At 41.8% G+C, this 21129-nt stretch overlaps 1 long non-coding RNA gene across 1 annotated transcript; it reads left to right on the top strand.

The window, feature by feature from the left end:
- The first annotated feature begins 15660 nt into the window (after positions 1–15660).
- Positions 15661–20840, top strand: LOC146801680 (uncharacterized). The gene is made up of 2 exons (XR_014967642.1): positions 15661–15702; positions 20746–20840. It is a non-coding gene; the product is annotated as an uncharacterized LOC146801680 (long non-coding RNA).
- Positions 20841–21129: the final 289 nt, after the last annotated feature.

Here is a 21129-nt window from a genome sequence, read left to right as displayed (position 1 = left end):
TAGAGTCACTGATAACTGACTATTTTCTATTGCGTGAGTTGACTACAGCTGATAATGCACACATGTTGATTTTTGGTATGGTACTCACACGGGAATGTGACTATGATTTAGTGTTTCTGCCCTCTTCAAATGTTTGTGCAATTAGCAGAACCCTTCTTCGGTTTGGTGCTGTGTTTTCCATGCAAATGCTATGCTCGTGGGTAACAAATGGTTTCACATTAGGGGTGAATTTCAGGTGAAACTCCAAATCAAATATAGAAAAATCTAATTTATCATGACCTTTCGATTTGTTGGCGCAAACTATTCCCTTTATAAGCCCTGTTGTACAAAGAGAGCACACCAACATATGTCTTGTACTTTTTGAGACCTATGAGTTTAGAACACGACCCTGAAGAGGTTGGGATCTCATTTTAGACATGGAAGACAGACCACATTTTGCAAACGTTGATATCCTATATCTTATGTTATGTTATTCAATACCTGCCAGAACTCAAACTACAAATAAAAGCAAGGCCTTTATTTTCCTGAGAAAAAGATAACAGCAAGAAAAAGCTCCTAGAGTCAGTAAAAGGTTATTACACACCATTTCTGCAAAACTGTAATGAAAACCATAATGGAAATGAGAGAATAAGCTTTAAGATACTGCAATGAATTGTCCCTAACATAATGATACTGGAGACTCTGGTGAACTATAAATAAAGCAGTTTTCCTCTGTTTAATATGAATGCCCTGGTTTTACCAGCTTGTGACTGCCATATATTCAGTAACAGGACGCGAAACCCTCAACCTCTTATAGTAGCATGCTTCATCAAAGGACATGCTCCTTGCTATAGGTAAATGACTGAGTCCATAATGTGCTCCTGGTAACAGTGTAGCATAGGATACACCTGTGCCTGTGTGTAGTAACGGGGAGTTCAACATCAGGATCAAGATGATCTGTGAATATAAACACAGACTTGAGTGAATGCAGAGGCAGAGTATGTCTACTCTCCTTATAGTTCCTGAGAGGCTCCTAGAACATTGAGTTCTCTCCCAGGCTAGCCTTTTCCAAATGTCACAAATACACTAGCCTGCGGCAAAATCTAAAGAAGTTTGGAATATTTGTGATAAATCCACAAATCAGTTATTGAGTTACCACGCACAGTAATCATGATATCGAAGTGGATCAAGTATAAAATAGGATTAACCTATGGCAATAGTGTTTTAGCCTGTCTTTTCACATGTTATGATGTGAAGTTGCCACTAGCATTGTGCTAATACTAAGGAGGAGAGCTGTCCAATGCCATACAGTGCTATTACTGCAGTTGTAAACCAGATTCCAAAGTCTTCTGAAATGTGAGTTTACCCGCTGGCTGTACATTGTACAAAACGTTTTACTATCCAACCTTCTGTAAATGAGGGTGTTATACCGTTCCTATGAATTAAGTAGGAGTGTGTATCTGGACAACATAAGCTTCCAAATATGGGAGTTCAGTTCACACATACCATCAGAAAACATTGGCCTGGGTCCCAGCTAGCCCACATTGCCCCATCTGAACCCCTAACCCTCCCAGGGTACCAGAGGGTATCAGCAACCTCGAACATAACCACTCTTTATTCCCCAAGGAAATCGTGGAAACTGATCTACCATTTCATTGTTTACATTTACATGCCCAATATAAACACAAGAAAGATAAAAATTGACTTTTATTTTTTTGAAACAATCATATCCTTGTATAGAAAGATTGTGCTGCAATTATTAGGCAGAAGAAACAACGCATTGTAACTAGCATTACAAGAACGGTGAAAAAGGTAAACAGTTCAACCGTTATATAATTACTATGCTTATACTCGCACTTAACACTACCTATACTATTGAGAGGAAAGTGGGAGTACCCTCAGCAAAACCCCCTGGGATAGCCTAACGCCCGATACCTTAGTATAATCTATCAGGAGACCAGCTTGTGTAGTACAGGCTATCGTCCTTTGCAGGATAGAGTTCAGAATCAGCAGGACTGCATCTAAACCACAGGGCGTCATGTTCTAAGAAAATCCCAGCAAAAGTGCTCCTCCAAATGTATCTAAGAGGACATTTACATAATTAATGCACTGCCCCAATGTCATTGTGTCAAAGGTGCAAAGCTGAATCTATGGGTAGTCTTTAGCCTTAGAACCCTTTCCAACCGGACAACTAAATACAATGGCATTGCTTCTATGTGCCTAGCTTTGTACAGAGTATACTTACTAAGAAATTAACTGCATGTATAATAACTTCTCAGTACATTATCAAGTAAGTGTAAAACATGTAAAAAGTCACCATTGAAAAAGGGAGCCAAGCTAAAAAGTGAAACTAAATTGGAGACTAAGAGCAGGCCCTGTTGTGCTTTACAAAAAGGACCTAGGTCTTGGTGCACATTGCATTGTTTTTTAAACATCTTTAAAGTTCTTGTTTGCATCTTTGTTAGAGAACTATTTTTTATTTAAAATCAAATGAGCAGAGCCTGCCTTCAAGAATGGGCAAAAAGGGACTTCCACTTACTTGCTATTTGATATTTTCGAGAATGCCATGTTTAGGTAAGTAGATGAGTTCAACGGGGAAGTGGACCATTAGAGGCTGTGTTCCCTGTGAAAGTCAAATTTGTGCGGCAGAAGCTGCCTTCCTCAGAGACTCAGCCTTATCAGCATCAGGAGAGATGCAGCATCTTCAAAGTGCGCTGCCAGTAGGTGGGACTGTTTCTGGCAAAATCTTGTGTGATAATCTGGGGGAAGGACCTCTTCTCCCAAGTGGTTGAGTGTCAGTCCTTATATACTAAATCCTATCAGAGACTAGAATTTCTGACATAAGTTTAGGAATGTCTGACATAAATTATGTGCATCAAGGTGTACGGCCCAAACATTTCCTTATGTGCATGTAAGATGAATGGACATCAATTCAGACTACACTATTTTGGCTATATGTCTGTATTTTTCCTTATTTGACCTTGGCATGCTGATAAGTAGACACTGTCCCACATTGATGTCTCATCAGTTGTTATATCTACGCCTTTAGCAAAATGATTTGGCATTTTCATGGTTCTTAAAAAAATAAGGTCAGACGACATCTGTGACAGTGGAAGACATGGCAATGATTCTGCATAAAAGTGGGCATACTGTTGCCTAAGGTGGTGTCAGGGCCTACTCAAAGTGTAGTTAGACCTTATGGGTTTTACACCAAGATCTTAGCGAAGAGAACTGCTTGAGTGAAAAATGTTGCTATAATGCAAGCAATCCTGATGCAGTTTCCAACTATAAAAATGCTGGTAATGTATTTGTTCTACCCATGTCTTCATCAGTCGCAACTGACATGTCTCACGGGTGAAGGGGCGGGGAGGTGGATTTTGATTTTAACAACAACACAAAAATAGACTTACCTCTCCGATGGCCGGGTCCCGCGTCTTCTCAGCTCTTGCTCCTGCTCTCTTGCCGGAACAGGAAGCAGGCAGACAGGCTCCCTCCGGACCCTCCGCTAAGCCAATCACAATGCCCGCCCGCAACTACACATAAAATGGTATGCCCACTCGGTGACTCTTTCCTGTTGTTCCCACCACTGCTAGCCCACTTGACAGACGCTGCTATTATCAATTCAGGTGTGCCTGACCATGATGCACTACAGGTATGGCTGAATCTGGGGGTGCTGCAACCTCCTCCAGTGTAATGGAGGCTTAAGTTCTCCCACTACAAAATGCCCAATGATAACCTGGACCACAATCAGGAGACAATGGGTTTCCCGAGTGACCATTGGGCAGCCAAGCAAGCGACAGTCAGGTATGACATAATGTGGGTCACCTGCCAAGGAAATGCAAGGCACTCCAGATGCAACGCAGACTGGAACAAGTCAGCCATACTCTCAAGACTCAATACTCCTCCACTCCCACAGAGACTACATTGGAAGACTTGCTTCATTCTAAGAAAAGTCTTAGCTCACTTTACATTACTACAGCAGAAACTTGCCTTTTCCATCATAAGCAGTGTAACATAACCTCCATGCAGATGGCACACCCTGCACACCTCCACTAGATATTCTGGTGACCTTTGGAGCATACTACGCGACCTGATGCTCCTCAACCATCATGAGCACACCCGTTGACATAGACGTTTTCCTGATGCAAAACGCGCCCCCTAGATTTACTCCACTGCAACACTTACAAATTGAGGCCACCATTACAGAGGGCAAAATGACGGAGATTATTGGGGGCCTACAATACAACAAGTTCCCTGGCACAAACTGAATATTATAAAATGCAAAAGGACCTTCTAGTGACCATGCTGTGTACGTTCTTTTTGAAAACACACCCCACCCAGACTGCTCACATAGGTCAACATTGCAATAATTACTATTATCACCAAACCTGGCAAGGACCCATTGCACTGTGCAAACTACAGACCAACTTTTCTTAATGCGAAAACCAAAATCTTGGTCTAACTACTGGAAAAACGACTACAGCAAATTATTCTCACTTTCGTAATATGAGATCAAGTGGGATTTGTTCCCCACTGCTCCTCCATGTCGCATCTCTGAGCCCTCTCCCACATTTCCTGCAGGTGTGCAGTGACAAAGATGAAAATGACTAATCACACTTAATGCCAAAACGGCGTTCAACAGAGTTGATTGGGACTATATGTTCCCTATATGTTCCCCAGGTAGGCATAGGCTTATCGTTCTTAGCTTTGTTCCATTAACTTTACAGTCACCCAAAGGTGAAGGTGGATATTCACTGCTACATCTTTACACCCTTAACTATTCACAGGAGTTCCAGAATAGGCTATCCCCTCTCTCCCCTGTAAGATATCCTCGCCCTGGATCCCATGGTGATCACCGTTCGAAACTCGCAAGAAATACAAGGCATACCAACCACAGGATATTCTGATCTCCCCGGAACAGACCAACATCCTTACACGTGACCATCAAAGCGAACTTTCACTTTTGGGCAAGACCCAAATGATCAAAATTAATGTGTCACGTAGACATAACTACCACTTTTTAATGATCCTTCTCCTCGTCCCCATCCTACTGATGTTGGCCAATGAAGACTCACTCACATCCTTACTATAAGAATCTGGGTAAAAGCCAAGTTGAAACTTGCCAAACTGTACCAACTGTAAAAGGTGGCATGAGATTCCATAGCATCACACATAACTGGCAGGCATCAGAACTCATGCACCTGTGAATGCCCTATATTAACCCACTATTGGACATCTGTGACCAATATGATTGCACAAACGGACCCTTTTTGAGGACCCGTCACCAACCAGATGATTCTTCTCCATGACTCCACCCAATGCCTGGACATCCCCAATCAACAATACAGATGGCATACTATGGCACTGGCAACAGCAACAATCTGTATCCTAAGATTCTGGTGCACTAACATCTGTCCATCCTATGACTCCTGGCTCAAGGAAATGTATAAAACTGCAGTCTGTGACCTCACCGATGCCAGGCTGAATGATCGACTGGAGACATTTCTAGAGCTGTGGACTATGTTCATTAGAGGCCCCTGGACTAGTCCATATAACCTGGTACAAATGGACTATGAGGAATCTGCTATACAGTCTTACCCATGGGATTTATCGGGGGAACCTGTGTTGAGGCTCAAGAACACTTGTCTGCAATTAGCCAAAAGACTTCCCCAGAACAAAAGATAATGGACACCTGGAAGGTAGGAAGGTTCCCTACTATCACACTCCCCCCTTTTGTTTTTACTGTCCGCCACCACACATCCCCGTTCCCCATCCTGCATTCCCCCCTTCTTATAGGAAATGATTACATTTACCCTGTATCAGTACAAAGCCAAAAGGCAGGATACTTTAAATTGCCATACATTGGACTTTCGTAGGCTCCTATAGTCCGGTGCTTTTGAATAGTCCAGTAACTTGACTGTGCATGCTGACACGTTTGCTTTACAAGGCTTTACTTTTCTGTAAGGTACATGTAAAACCCAGTAGAAAAGTGTGAATGGGGGTAGATTGACTTGTGAATAAATGTCTACCTTCTGAGGACCATTATTAATACTTTGCCTTAGTGGGTTGGTGTCTTCTTGACAGCCTTTCTCTCAGTTGCTGCAGAAAAATGTAATGCTGTTAATAGCGACACAATATCAGTACATGAACTTTGCAGCCCTGTTCTTCTAGGGATAGTGTGACTTATCTATTGGCAGTCAGTGTATACGTTTATCTTATCCTTGTTTATATTCCAGGGTTCCAGGTTAGGTTGACTTTATCCCATCTCAAGAAAATCCTAAGAACTTAGGGGCAGATTTATGATGACTTTTGCATCCCTGCAAATCAGCAATGATGCGCCAGGTAAGATGTGTCACGCAAGTTTACCCTTGCGCCACCACAGATGAGCCGCATTTACTATGCGGTGCATCGTGGCGCAAGGATAGAGATGTGTGGCGTATCTCCCGTCAGACGGGTGGCGCATTGCTGGAGTCGTGTCACATGCTCGACGCAACTCCAGCAATGCTCGTGGCATGCCCATACAAAATGTGGTGCGTCACGCCTTACGCCTGCTTCAAGCAGGCGCAAGGTTTTGACGCAGCGGTGTAGGAAAAGTGACTGAGTGAAATCTTGTAGATTTCACTCAGGCACTTTACCGAAGCTTTACTGTGCCGGAACCCCACCCCCCGCGCCAGAACACCCACATGAAACCTGACGCAGGTTTCATGTGGCGCAGGGCTTTACAACATGATGCATCTCCCTAGATGCATCACGTTGCAAATAGGGTGCAATGTGGCGCATGGTTTACGCCGCCGCTATGTCACAGAAGTGACACAACAGCTGCGCAAAAGTGGCGCAAGGGGCTCATAAATCTGCCCCTTAGTTTCGGTTTTTGTAGCGTCCTTGAGCGTTTACTACTTCTGTGAACCATTTTCAGCATGGTTACAAAATGAGACATTAAACCAAGTACCTTTGAATTTACTTTTAGCAAGAAAATCAGGTAGTAGCCTTTAAACATAAGTATGTGCTTCTGTTGGATTACTGCATGAACACTGATGTAATTCTGCGTGTGTCGGGACCAGGAGTGCGTGTATTGGTCAAACTCTGTCTTTTCTTTTTCTCCCGCAGAAACTCGGGAGTCAAGGCTGGGTGATAGTCGTGCTTCAGAATTGCGGGTATGTATTGCAGGTTTTGCAGTCTTGCTTGTCAACGAGGGTCCCAATGAGGGCAGAGAGAGGAGTGCACCAGACTGCGCCCATTGACCAATGAAGCCAGGCCAGGCCTTGTGGTTGGGGGTAGCAATTGTACCACATGGGTGCAAGGATGGCCGCCACGTCATGTGGTCATGTCAAGATCCTGAGAATTCCTGTAAGATCTTCATCACTCTCACATCTAATAAGCGTTGACAGAACCCATGGAATCTTGAGAGCCAACATTCATTGGCAATGTACACAGCTCTTCATACATTAAGGGGGGGCAGCACTGAAATCATATTTTACACAGGAAATAATTTGAGGAGAACAGTCACAGTTATTGCATCCAATCCATCGGTCAGGTTGTACAGTCTTTAATCAGAGTCTGGACTGTATAAGTACAAGTAAATTCTCTTTTATCCTGCTTGGTTATTCTTTAAAATGTAATAGTTGTAAGGGAAGTAGTTTATAGTACATCGCAGTTTAATTATCAATCGGTATTGTCATTGATTTAGTTGTCATAGCATACAACCATTTTTTATGTCTTCTTCTCGCTCTTCCTCTTTTCAGGCTAACCTGCTGGCAGCCGAGGAGAGAGAGCCAGAGGTACGTATTGTATCCTGGGGTAAAGAAATTGTTCCTCTCCACTCTTTCTTCTATCTTGTATTTCACTCCAACAATACCTCAGTAAGCATTATCTAGTCCTCTGTCCCTTTCAGAAAGACTGGTCTTTACTCTCTAGTCTTTTATTGTTTCCTTTGTCCTGCCCTGAGAGGCCTTTCCTTCCTATGAATTGATTTTAATTATGTTTCAGAATGTTTTACTTAAAAGAAAAATATATGTATATAAATCCTTTGCCCAGTATAATTCTATCTATCCCCTTGACTCGTATTAAACATGAAACTCAAACTAATTTCAAAGGAAAGAAAGAAGAAAACCAAATATTGGGGCACCAAAAAAGTATATGATAATTGTCACTCTTCTGTCATTGTGACGTATCAGTCTGTACTTTACTTACTCAGCCTTCCCCACACCACTGCCCAGTCTGGCCGCCTCTTCCCCATCCATACGAAGTTGTGATCATGCTCCTGGCTCGGCCACGCCCCTCCTGGAGCGCGGCGGAATCGAGTGCTTCTCCCTCTAGTTCCCGCTCCTCCCTGTTCTGTTTCCCTGCCTGCTGCAAGTTTGGCATGCGCATCTCTGTAAGCTTCTCTAAGCCCGGAGGTCTCCAGTCCAGGATTCAATTGGTAAGGCAGCCAGGGGCCACTATCCGAAATTCAGCTGTGGGCTGCTTTTTTGGGCAGCCTGGGGGCGGGAGGCGAGTTGAGAGGTGTCTGTGTTGTTCAGATGCCGCCAGCGTCCCAGTGGGTGCCTGAGTGGCCTTTCTGGAGGTAGATGGGCGTCCTTTACCTCCCTTTTATCAACGGGCAGATGTGTCACTCCCTTTCTTTCTCTTGCTGAGCCGGCCCATTTATGTATGTATATTGGGAAGGGGGCCTGAGCAGAAGTGGCCTCACTTCTTTCCAGGTGTTTCATCAATGTGAACCAATCTGTGCATTTATTTTATCTAATTAAAGTTAAGAAAAAATGCCTCTGTCAGAAACCCCCCCCCCACCCGCACACCCTCCTTTTATAAAACTTTGAAGCAGTGTTTTGCGGAAAGGCAATATACAAAATGAGGGCCACTTTTTTTTGTGTGCCCGGGCCAGTCCCTCTATATATGTGGACTCCTTAACTCGAACCCCGCACCAATCAAAGAAATCAGCTTCTGTCTTTCCAGGTCACTTGTTTCCACACTTCCCGCTAGATCAGCTCTTTCTCATCTTGGCATCACCTTCTCTCTCTGGTTACTCCCCGCCCTTGTCAGTCTCCTCCCACTCTTGTAGTATTGTTCCTTGTCTCTTTCTCTGCTATCCTCCCAGTCCTGTAAAAGAAAAGTCCTTCCTTCCTTCATTTCTAGTCCTCCTTTTTTTAAGTTTCGGCTTTAATCTTTCTTCTCCTTCCATTCCAGAGGTCGCTGACATTGCAGACTATTGCCTTACCTTCTTTTATATATTCCCAGTATTCTGACACTATCCTGTTTACACAGGGAGCTTTGGCCAACTCCCAAGACCTTGAGTACTCAGGTTGTACATGATTAAACAGTACAGAATAACAAAGCATGCAGACCAGACAAGTGATCGTAAGAATCCATATGCTCAGATATCCCTTCCTCACTTGCCATTGAATCCAAGCTGCACCGACTGATGATATTCATCAGGCCTAAACCGCTCTTGGTGTAGTGTGCCTCTCCTGAGGGCATCTAAGCATGAAACAGGCAACAGGAATGTAAGAGCAGCTTCTTGAATGATGAGTAAGCTCCACATGCATAGGAAAGAGGTCTGTCCAGTTCCTCGACCACAGCAAACTGTCCTCCAACAGAATGCTCAGGCATTGAAACCAAACCATGTCACTCACTAACAATGTCATTTAGTATCCAAACCATAACATTGGGCTGCTTGAGGACCTGACTTTGCAGTTTGGACTGGACTGTGTCATGATCTGTTGTCACATTAAAACTGCAAAGGTCACATTTCTAACCCCTGGTGCAAGGGTTCAGTTCAATGCAGCATTATGAATTAGAAATCCAGTTGGACTGTAATCTATATTCAAGTCAACTCACTGAGCAGTACTGTGTAGGAGGTGTTTCCTGGTCACGTTCAGTCCCACTAGATGAGTTCAGGGACGCAGTGCAATTACAAACCCTCAATAATAGCACCAACATCCAGTAGATGACAATTTAAAATGTTCTAAAACTCAAGTCTAGTGCATCAAGCATTAACAGTAACCAAGCAGAGAGAGAACAAGAATGCAGGTGTATATGCCATAGCCAGCAAATAAAAATATGAACATTCCTAATATGGCTAGCAAGTTCCTAGCATCCTAACACCCTATCGCTGCTTCTAAGGGCTATGCTAAACATTAGCATTAAATAGCTTATAAATCAAGGGGCATATTTACAACGTCACTTTTAGTGACACTGCGGTGACGATAGGGGCTTTGCCTTATTTACAAGGCAGCGTTAAGCCACTTAATGTGGCTTAAGGCTGCCTTGTACAATAATATATATATATTTTTATTGTTTGGTTAATTAAAACCGTTAGAATTTCCATATAAAAAAAGGGTAATAGCAGCAGAATTCATATCCTAAAACCATTTAAAATAAAACATATAAAACTTTCATGAGTTGTATTAACATCCACAAAGCAATTAACAGTACATGTCTGCACAGACCATAAATTAAGAAAGCAAGGCTCAGTTATCAAAGAGAGAGAGAGAGAGACTGTTCCGTCATCAGTTGATTGTTAACAGCAGTGAAGCAAGATTTGCTATTAGCTTTACTACTCAAGCATAACAACTAAGTGTTAAATAGGCATAGAATGGCAATTTTGCTTTAATATAATGATTTAAGGGGCCATGAAATGCAAAGATTAAGCGATCCGGTCACTTGACGCAAGAACTTTTGCCCCTGCCACTTCCATGAATTGAACAAAGCGACACGCGAGCTGTACATCTCCAACTCCGAAACATGCCTTCACAGCTTGCCTGCAGGTTCTTATCCGCTTTCTAACAAAGAGCGGCTTCAGCAACTGTTGCCGTTCGGCCTGTAGATTTCTGCATATATATAATAGATGTAATACACTTTCATTAGCATCCTCACATAGGCGGCATACTGACTGACCCTGGAGACGCTTCTACGGGGGAAGATGCGGTAAAGATGGCAAAATACCCAATCGAAAATGAAGATATTTTTCTTTCTTCTTTCTATTAAACCCGTGCCTAAGTATGGTTGTGGAGAGGGTTTGTCATAGCTGTGGACCACAAACCATCCGTGGGCTCTTTCTGTTAGTGTTGCCTTGTCTTCTACTAATGATAGCTTTTCGCTGTCTTGAGTTCCTTGCGACCCAGACGATCTATTGCTGCTATCAAATAGGTCCTTACTGCACACTCCTTCTTTAGATGTATTTCATTCCATAGATATGAGTTCAGTGTGCCTTTTTCAGATTTTTTTATCCTATACCAGGTCTTAACGTATGCTCCTTTACGGGCTATTTCTTGCCTTTGCATGCCGAATTCTAGCCTTATTTGGTCTGGCGAGACGTACTTTGGTAAATTAAATATTATCCTGGCAGCTCTTGAGACAGTTCTGTCCAAAGTGAGTGCATCTCTTCCCCTCAGACACTCACTCCCATACGTGATTGCCGGGATGAGTTTTGCTTGCCAGACTTGTAGCAGTGGAATAAGGCTATGGCCGGCCGTTTTCTGTTTGATTGATTTTATGGTTACCGTTATCGTAATGCCTCTCCTTTTAATTGCTGCTTTTTGTAAATTGAAAGACCCCTTGTTATCCATGATCACACCTAGATACTTATATCGGTCAACTACTTCAATTGGTGAATCCGCCATATACCAGGAGTATTTAGAGGTTTCCTTCTTTGGGTGTATCCTCATAACCTTCGTTTTGTTATGATTAATGGTTAATCCGTTTGATGTTGAATATCGACTAGTTGTATCCAGTAAGTGTTGGAGACCGATGGGGGTCTTGCTGACCCGTACTCGATCGTCTGCGTACAAAGGTTAGAAAGCAGAAGCCCTCCCAGCTTTGGCGGATAAGAATTGCAAATATCCAGTTTTAATGAAAGGTCAGACATAAATAGGTTGAAGAGCGTTGGTGCCAGGATGCAGCCCTGTTTGAGCCCCATGGTTGTTGGAATTTTCCTGGACAGATACTTTCCATCCCCTAGCTTTACTTGGACCCACGTATTTGTATGAAGCAATATTAACTGGTTTAAGAGAGCAGCTGGTATTTTCATTACCTTGAGTTTGTGCCAGAGTTTACTTCTATCGATTTTGTCGAAAGCTGACGAATAGTCGATAAAGCACATGAATAGCGGACGTTTAGCTGTTTTAGCCCTGTCTATCAGTAGGGATAATGCAAGAATGTTAGTGGTTGTCCCCATGCCCTTGCAAAAACCTGTTTGATTGATTGGTATAGTTGATTGATCTTCGGACCAAGCAGTGAGGTTGTCCAAGAGGAGGCCAGCATAATATTTCGCCTCAATGTCAATTAAGGCCACAAGCCTGTAACTCTTTGCTAAGTTCTTATCCCCATTCTTGTATATTGGGGATATGATTGACCCCCGCCAGGAGTCCGGGATGATGACACCTCCTGCTATTTGGCCATACAGCAGTAGTAAAGTGGAAGCCCAGTATTTCGGGATCCATTTTGAATAGAATTGGTGGAATCCCGTTAGGGCCCGGAGCGCCGTCCCTCTTGCCCTTGGCTCAACTATTCTTTATCTGTATAGTTGTGAATGAAAGAAGATCGTTTCCATTTAGTTCATTTGAATATAGAGGGAATGGCTCTAGTGTATTTCTGGAGGACTGCCTCCGTGGAGCATTAAAGTGTTGGTGCAGGTGCGAGGCTCAGGCTTCTTCTGATAGGTGGGAATTTACTCTTTGCACATTCTGTTTGGCTAAGCTAGTCACTGTTCACCAAAATCCTGCGCAATTATTCATCTTGGAATCGTACAATAGCCTTGCCCATAAGTTATCATCCTTTTCCCTCTTTACCTGCCAGATTCTTTTTTCTTTTTTGCTTTTAGTTGCAATAGCTCCCTTTGTAAAATGGGATCATGGCCTGTACGCCGAAGATTACGTATTAATTTATTAATTGCTTTCTTGAGCTTGCGGAGGTTTGGAGTAGCGAAATTTAGTAATTGGTTCCCCTGACGGACTGGCAGACTGCTTGTCATTGAAGCTGGGGGAGGTCTTGCCCTATTCACTGCTCCCAATGTTTTGGTTAGGTGTTCCCAGTAAGCTATCATATTTACGTTTGCGTCTGTCTGTTCCCATTGCTCCCAAATTGCGTTTGCTGTTGATATTAGTGCCTCTGGGTGATTAGTTTTGATTTTTAACCTCCTAAAATTAATCGTATAAATAGACTCTGGGTCCTCTACTGGCATATCTAAGGATGTTCTGGATAGTCTTGTAGAAATTTCTTGTGGCAGATGATCGCTTTGATCTTGGGCCCCGATCTGGAAGCCTATGATCCTGCTGAAGAATGAGAGGGATACAAAAGTATAATCTATCAACGTACTTGAAGTTGCGCTGTAGAATGTTGCCACGGGGGCTGATCTCCAGGAAAGCGCCCATTTAGAGCCACAAGGCTTAGATGTTACAGCTCTTTTACAAGGTTCTTGGCGTGTGGTGTTTGTCGCTTCTTAGCACTCGGCTCCTGACAAGGAATATTCCAGGCGATGTATTGCTCATCGAGTACCTCATCCCTCTTCTGCGGCCCCATCAGATGCATGTTAAAGTCCCCCGACAGTAGCAGATTAGTCGTCAATTCTCTGCCCCCACTATTTTCGCTCCTTTGATTTTGTCGCTGGGGTGTATATAGATGTTTAGTAGTAATAGTTGTTGTTTAGTATTTCCTTCCCTTATATCCACTCTAAGTGCTTTCATTGCATTAGTTGATAATATGAAGGTGTTAACATCTTTAGTCGATGTTATGGCCTTTATTGAAGAATAAATTGTTAGACCCCCCCTTTAGATGTCCAAATTTGGAACTTCTCACTGCTGGACTATGATGGGTTTTAAAACCAAAAAGATGGAAGGTTTCTTCTAACCATGTCTCTTGGAGTAGAATAAGGTCAAAGGCTTGAAAAGAATCCAGAAGTTCTTAATCCGAAGTTTTGTTGCCCAGACCATTTATGTTCCAGGAGCAAATTCGTAAGTAAGTGTCTCCTGGCAGTATTTGTTTTGTTCCGAGTCAAGTGCTCTCGTTTTGTCGATTTATGGTCTTTGCTAGCCTTGACCAGTCTTCAGACTGGAGTATTCGCTGTTGGTCTATCCTTTCTACTTATCCTTGTACAATAAGGCACCCTTTCAAGCTGTACTTAGCGTGGAAGGGGAGAGCAATGGGTGTTGCGGGGGGCATTACACAGCAACACCCATTGATTTTGACGCTGACCCCTATTTACAAGGGTGTGTAAATAGGAGGCAGCACCAAAATTAAGACCAGAGAAAACCTGGTCTTAAACAGGCAAAATGAGGAGAAATGTTTTATTTATCCTAGTTTTTGCTGTTTTCATGTGTGCTGCTTTATGCTGCATACATAGAAACAGCAACAGGCCATTGATTGTTTAAGTGCAGGAAGATTACCTTTTCTGCGCATAATTTTTTTTTTTAAATGACGTTTTGAAACTTCTATGTGTGCTGCATTAGGCAGCACACATAACATTTGCAAAACACCATTTATAGATTGTTTATGTGCAGGAAGGGAGGCCTTCATGCACATAAACAATCTCCCCCTCAACGCAGACACCCTTGCACTATGGTTCAAGGGTGATGTCCCCTGAGGCATTTCCCTGTTTTTGTGCGTGCTGCAGAAAGCAGCATACTTAGATAGAGGAATAAACAAGAATAAATAAAGATATTTCTTATCATAACACTTCAAATGGGGATGTGTAACATTTCAATGCCTTCCCCACTCCACCCATAGATTGGCACCCTGAGGCAGGGTAGCGCAACGATGTGTTGTAAGACTCCGGATTTATCATGCCATGCAGGGCATGCAAGGTGGCCTTGCACAGATTGATAGATCTAATTTAAGAGTTGTGTAGCTTTTGCGCCCCATAGCGTGGCGGAAAGGTTGAGCAACTCTTTAATAAATATGGCCCTAAGGCTCTACTAGTAGAAACTATCCTCCACCTATAAATAAGGTTGCCTAACTGAGAATTTGGAGCGGTGGAAATGAAAATTAGCATAAATCTAATATAGTTTTCGCACACTCTGCCTACTCTCAATGACTGGCTAAGTGACGTAAACTGACCTTTAAAATTCATCTTTAGTATTGGCATAAAATTGTCTTGGTCTCATGGGCCCTCCATCTCATATGGAGCAGACACTCATCCAAATCCTAACAAAGGAGCATTCGTTGACCACTCATAATGAGGGCCTGGGTAAAAACTGATGGTAACAGGGTGCTCAAATACAGGGGTGAGTGCAATTTGTACTCATCTCAAATCTGCTTTTATGTACTCAGAGTCAAACAATATTTGCACCTGTTGTTTTTTATTTACATTAGTGTGTATCTTGCTCTGAATTATTGTGTGTGTTTAGATGTTTCACACTGAGTTGTTTGCTCTTGCATAAGGTACACTTGGAGCATATATTCAATATAATTTACAATGATTTTAGATTGCTGAATTTTAATTTGTCATTTCATGGAAAATTTAAATGCATTTCTATTACTGTGTGTTTGTCTCTTTTTTGATAACATTACTTTGCCAGGTGCTGTTTTTAGAGAGTTTGTCTGTGTAGGTAGCTCTACTTGATAGTTTTATGACTTAGTTGCACTTTATAAGCCTTGTACAACTGCTGCAAAACATGAGCTAACATCTTCAAATCTCCTTTTTTTGTGTACAGCAAGAGACACCGGAGCTTGGACTCCTTCGTTCTCTGCAACTCTAAAAGGGACGATTATTGGATCACTCATTCCAGCATGGTAAGCAAGGGATAGCACAATAGAGCCGAAGTAGGTAAAAGTAATCATATAATAGATGCTTAATGAAGCCACTTTCCCTTCTAAATGAACCCATTTTGTGGTCAGAGCAATGGGATCCCCTCATTTTGAGGTTGGCGCAGCAGGATCACTTTGATCTCACTAACTACAAGGGGGTCACTACCTGGGGTAAATATGCAGACCATCCTGTGAACGGCCAAAAGTTCCATTCACATTTGGCTACTGCTGTTCGAAACAGGACATAGTTTTGGATGGTGTCGTTGATTGAATTACAGCAATATATTATCCATTAGTGAACATTATGATTGAGCAGTTAAACCCCACAAAACTACATTAAGCTTTTTTTCCAAAACTACTCTTTAAATTGTTAGGGAGAGAGCTGCCACCACCATGAAGACCAGAATGAATACTTCTATGAAGTGAATCAGAAATGTATTAACTAAGAACCCGTAGATGTTGCTGTGGTAACTCATGCTGCTATATGCAGCAAATATTAAAAGTGCAGGAGGAAAAATCAATTTCCAACTCTGCTCCTTTAAAATAGCACAAGGATATCATAGGCTGTGTAGAAACCTGTAAAACCATAATTAAATGGTACACCTTTAGGCACAGAGAATGGGAACAGTGTCAACTGTGCAAGTTTAAGTTCTCCAAGGACTTCCAAACACAAGGTACATAAAGGGCAAAATGTTGGATAACTTAACAATATGAGATGAATTTCCTCACATACAACAACCTTCCCTAACAGCATCACTAGCTGAGGTTTGATCAACCATTCTCTGATCTAATGAGCAGCAACGCAATCTTCTTTATGGATTTTCCTCACTGCAGGCAAGTGATATTGGGCAAATATAGGACTCAACCATCTGGTTTCCACTCAAACAAACACCTCTTGGTGAGAGAATGTATTGATAAAATAAAACACAATCAATCAGTCTCTCCACTCAACACTCAAACACCTCAGCCCTGAAGCCCTTAGACCCAATGCCATGAAAGAAGCTGAAGAAGCTATCACAGCTTTAACTCTGGAAGTTCTTCAAACAATTCTGATCCATGATTTCACCAGAAAGAAGTGTGGATAAGCTGTGAATCAGCTGTTATACACTTTGTACACCAACATTACTAGAACAGTTGAAACAGTAGTCCATCAGAAGAAAGTAATAGTTCTTGATAAGACAGCCAATAGTTTGTTCCACTGAGACTTTGTAAAAATAACAACCTCTACTCCCTCGTCGCATAGTACATAGCAGGTTCATTAAAGAACACAACAACAATTTAGCTACATTGGGATCAATGACTCCATCTCTCTAGCAGGACATAGTGCACCACTAACAAACACATCTGTTGCTGAAGAAACCAACAGTTGATTAGAAAATTATCTTAGATACCAAATCCTATTCCTGAGTGCAGTCTTATAAGGCAAGGGCATCCACCAGTTCTGGGACTAAGTGGAAAATAAAAACTTTAATTTAATGAAATTAAGAGTTTTCTCCAAGATTGTCAGTCAAAATTGTGACCTTTTACAAGAACAGACTCTGCTTTAACTGACATCAGAGGTGATCTCTTGGTGTCTCTTATTACATGACAACCTGACCTTTTAATCTTTCATGACCTTTCGGCCGCCCATGACACAGTGGGCAATGAGCTACTTCTGAAGTGGTAAAAGAAATACTCATACATGTCAGACATTCTCCTTAAATGGATTTAATTCTTACTATCAGAAGCATGTTAACAATTCACCAGTACCATAGCCACCTCCCTGATCAAATATGGTCTTGATAGTTCAAACTGTTACACTGGCAACATGTTCTGTTTCCTGGGAACACAAGAGCTGGAAGATACACCGCCACCCAAAAAACAAGGAAAAATTAGTGTCTAACATGATCTGCACCTTTGCTTTTCAAAAATAAATGGTAGTTGCCTTGGTTAGTTTCAACTTTCAAATCATATTTCAAGATTGGTGCTCCTTAGCATACAAATAAACAACAACGTTAAATTGATTAAGTCTCTGGTATTGCCTTTATGGAAAAGATAAAATATAGTGTTTGGGGGGGGCAATGAAAAAGTGAAATAAATATCAGCAAATTTGGGGAGTATTTAAAGCAGAGTGTTATTATCTAACTTCTAGTTCAAGTAGAGTCTGGCTACTTGGTTCAGGAACCTCTAGAGGTTCATATTGTTTTTTAAGTGGCCCATTCTTTGGGGGTTATTAGGAGTTATGGTAGGTTGCCTGCCATCTACCAGCAGGGTGGAGGTCATACATTGATCCAATCTAGCAGAATACCGCCAGCCATATTTAGAGATCTCTCCTTGCCTGGTGCAGGCATCAGTGCATTCAGAGGTGCCACTGCCACTATGATGGCTACTTTGAAGACATTGTAAATCTCCTGAGCAGCCACCATATTTTAGCTGGCCACTCAGCTACCCTTTTTTCTAAAACTAACTCCCAAAGAGGGAGTTTGTATTTGAAAAACAAAAGACTAATAGCCCAAACAGTCTGGGAATTTTCTCCCAGGGTATGGGGTTAATTAAAAATTCTGTTGCGGCCACAAGGCAATTCCGGGTGATCCCAAACACGGAAATTAATGTGCAAGATTGCTTGCTTTCAATAGCACGAATAGTCTGAGATATTTAGAACAATGGCCGGATATCCGTTGGATTATTGGTCTAAGATTTTTCACCAGGGAGGCCTTCATTGGCATTATCTTGGCTGTTGATCCAACTCTAACTAGAGAGTACGGACAATCTGTTTGATGGACAGGGTACACCACCACCTTTGTGGCAGGGTACCCTAGCCAGTAAACTCTAAATGGTCAAATCCATATTAGATGTCATGACTCTTGTAAAGGATGACAGGCTGTTTGCAGCCACGACCATGGTTTGGGAATTCTAAATTAACCATTCATTTCAGATTCAAGAACAAAACATGTAGAGGAAAAACTGTAATGTTAAGGGACCTACTATTCTCAATTACAATGTGCACCCAACTGAATCTACTACACTGCCTACCATATTATTGACAACTCTTTCTTTAAACCGTAGCCGAAGTAGCTTCGCCTGCACATCCTCTATTTTTCCTATCACCAACACTTAGACACCTACCCGCAGAGATCACCTGTTAGCCTGCCTCTATCCAATGAACCCACTCTCTAATTGATCTACTGATCCCCGTTCTTCATAATTCTCTCTATTGGTTTGTTGCTAGTTTTGTGTTATGTAAATTCACATACATGCATTCAAGAATCCCCTGAAAACTGTTCTTTGCAAGGAAGCCTTTGACATTTGTTCAGACAGCACCAGGAGAGATTGAGCCCAACTCATTCCACAAATGCTCCACCAAGACTGTTCATGAATAGAATCCAGAAGTGGCAGAACTCTGCCTTGTAACTTGCCTTAACTTTACCTGGTATAACTCATATGATCCAGACACCCTACAGAACATCAACCCTGCAATTCACTGCTTAAGTAATGTACATAAATAAATCCAGACATCAGTCACTATACCTACAAGTGCAATTTACAACTAAATTTATAATACAATGGTTGACTCAATTTAAGAGATGGATACTTGCTAAGGATGATGCAAAACAAGTTTTGTACAAGATGTATAAATACGATTCAGTCACTTCATGAAATGCAGGATAGAAGTGCTGAGAACAGGAATTGGGGTAATAACTGACTGGCAGAAGATGGAAAGACATTTTCACTAGGTTAGCAGCTAGTGCACCCAGAGAAGCAATGAAGGAAACCCTTATAAAGATAGCAGTAAATTGGAACTACATTCCAGTCCGAATATATCCAGTGCCTAATTTGAGCCTGTGGTTTCTGCTGCTCAGAACCAGCACTTAGTTACCAACACTGGCCCTTGTGACAATCTGGCAAATGGAGGGGCTGTCTGGCTAATTTAGAGATGACCATAACAGCAGTTAGTTATAATTCAATATACATAAAAAATGACTGTTACTGCCGCACAAGCCATTCTAGGCAAAAATGAGGTGAATATGTCTGAGTATTTTGGCAACCAAACTGAAGGAGATCACTTGTCAAAGGTACTTGAGGGTGCTTAGAATCACTGGATCAGAATAATGGAATTGATGAGTGAAGCCCATATTTGGGAAGTTAGTAGAGATGCATGAAAGAAGAGTGGGTGGACAAGTTTTGATCTAAATGGGATAAGTGCAGTCAAGGACATTTAATGGTATGGCGATAGAATGGGGACATCTTTGGGGATGACTTAAGGGTGGATATTATTGTTATGCAGAATATGTTGATGTTAACCAGATACATACAAGGGAAGTCCAGAATTTGTATTTACACTTGCAGAATTAGAGATATTTGCCATCTCCACAGAATTCTGGACAAATTCTGCCAATCGCCACATGGCATAATTTTTTTCTAGTCCGAGCAATGGGATAACAACAGGAACAATGTGAGGCTAAAGCAAGTGTGGTGGCAAGCATGAACGACATTTGGAATTCCCAAGCATGATTACCTGTCGCTTGCAAGCTTTCCAGTGTGATTTCTCATACGAGCGGTCATGGGAGTGGCAGGGGTCAGAGGCCTGCTTCTCAGGTAGATTTGCAAATCAAGAGGCAGAAAACTCAACTAGACTGGCCACTTGCTCTTGCACAGCACACATTAGCATTGTCACAGCTATTTCAGCATTGAACGCGGTACTGGTGTTAAATCGCATTTGCAAAGTTTTTGTGTAACTCTGTGGAATTACACTAAGTGAAAATCCACGAGTTCCATCAAACCTTAAGTACTGAAGCTATATACTGGACATTTTGTGGCTCCTGATGGTCGGTGCAGGCTGTTTGTATTTTCTGAAAATGAAAATTAAAAGATTTGACCCAAAATTACATAATACAACAGTTAAACTGCACCCTCACCTCAAATAGTGCCCAACACAAGATTTGAAAATAACAAAACACCTTTTCCTGCTATCCCTAATATGTTTTGTTTCAGGAACATGATGGCCTGTTATTACCGGCTAATTATTATTGTTGTTTTTTTTATCCACAGATTTGAAATGGAAACTCAATGAGGCTGTCAGTCTCTAACAGCTTTTATTGAATTAATTGGCTGGCGAATTAAATAATAAATCATGTTGAGCTCTATCCTGAATGTGTTTTGTGTTCTTTTGTGTTAGATAGTTGGAATCACAAGATTTATCCATGTTGTCACCTCAAAGTTTCCGAAGACGCATCAAAATACACCTTGTTTATTACCTTGTATCTAATTATTTAATCATCTTTGATGCTTTTGTGTTTCAATCACATTCTTTTCTTTTAGGTTGGTGCCATCATGCATGCATCAACATGAGACCAATATGCAGTGTACTCTGTACGCTATGCAAAGCATCACGTTGACCCAAGATCAGATATACAAGGAAATACTTCAGAGTTA

This window comes from Triturus cristatus, chromosome 8, assembly GCF_964204655.1.
Source record: "Triturus cristatus chromosome 8, aTriCri1.1, whole genome shotgun sequence".
NCBI lineage: Eukaryota > Metazoa > Chordata > Amphibia > Caudata > Salamandridae > Triturus > Triturus cristatus.
Note: the sequence above shows the minus strand (reverse complement) of the source record. Positions and strands in the feature narration are given on the sequence as shown.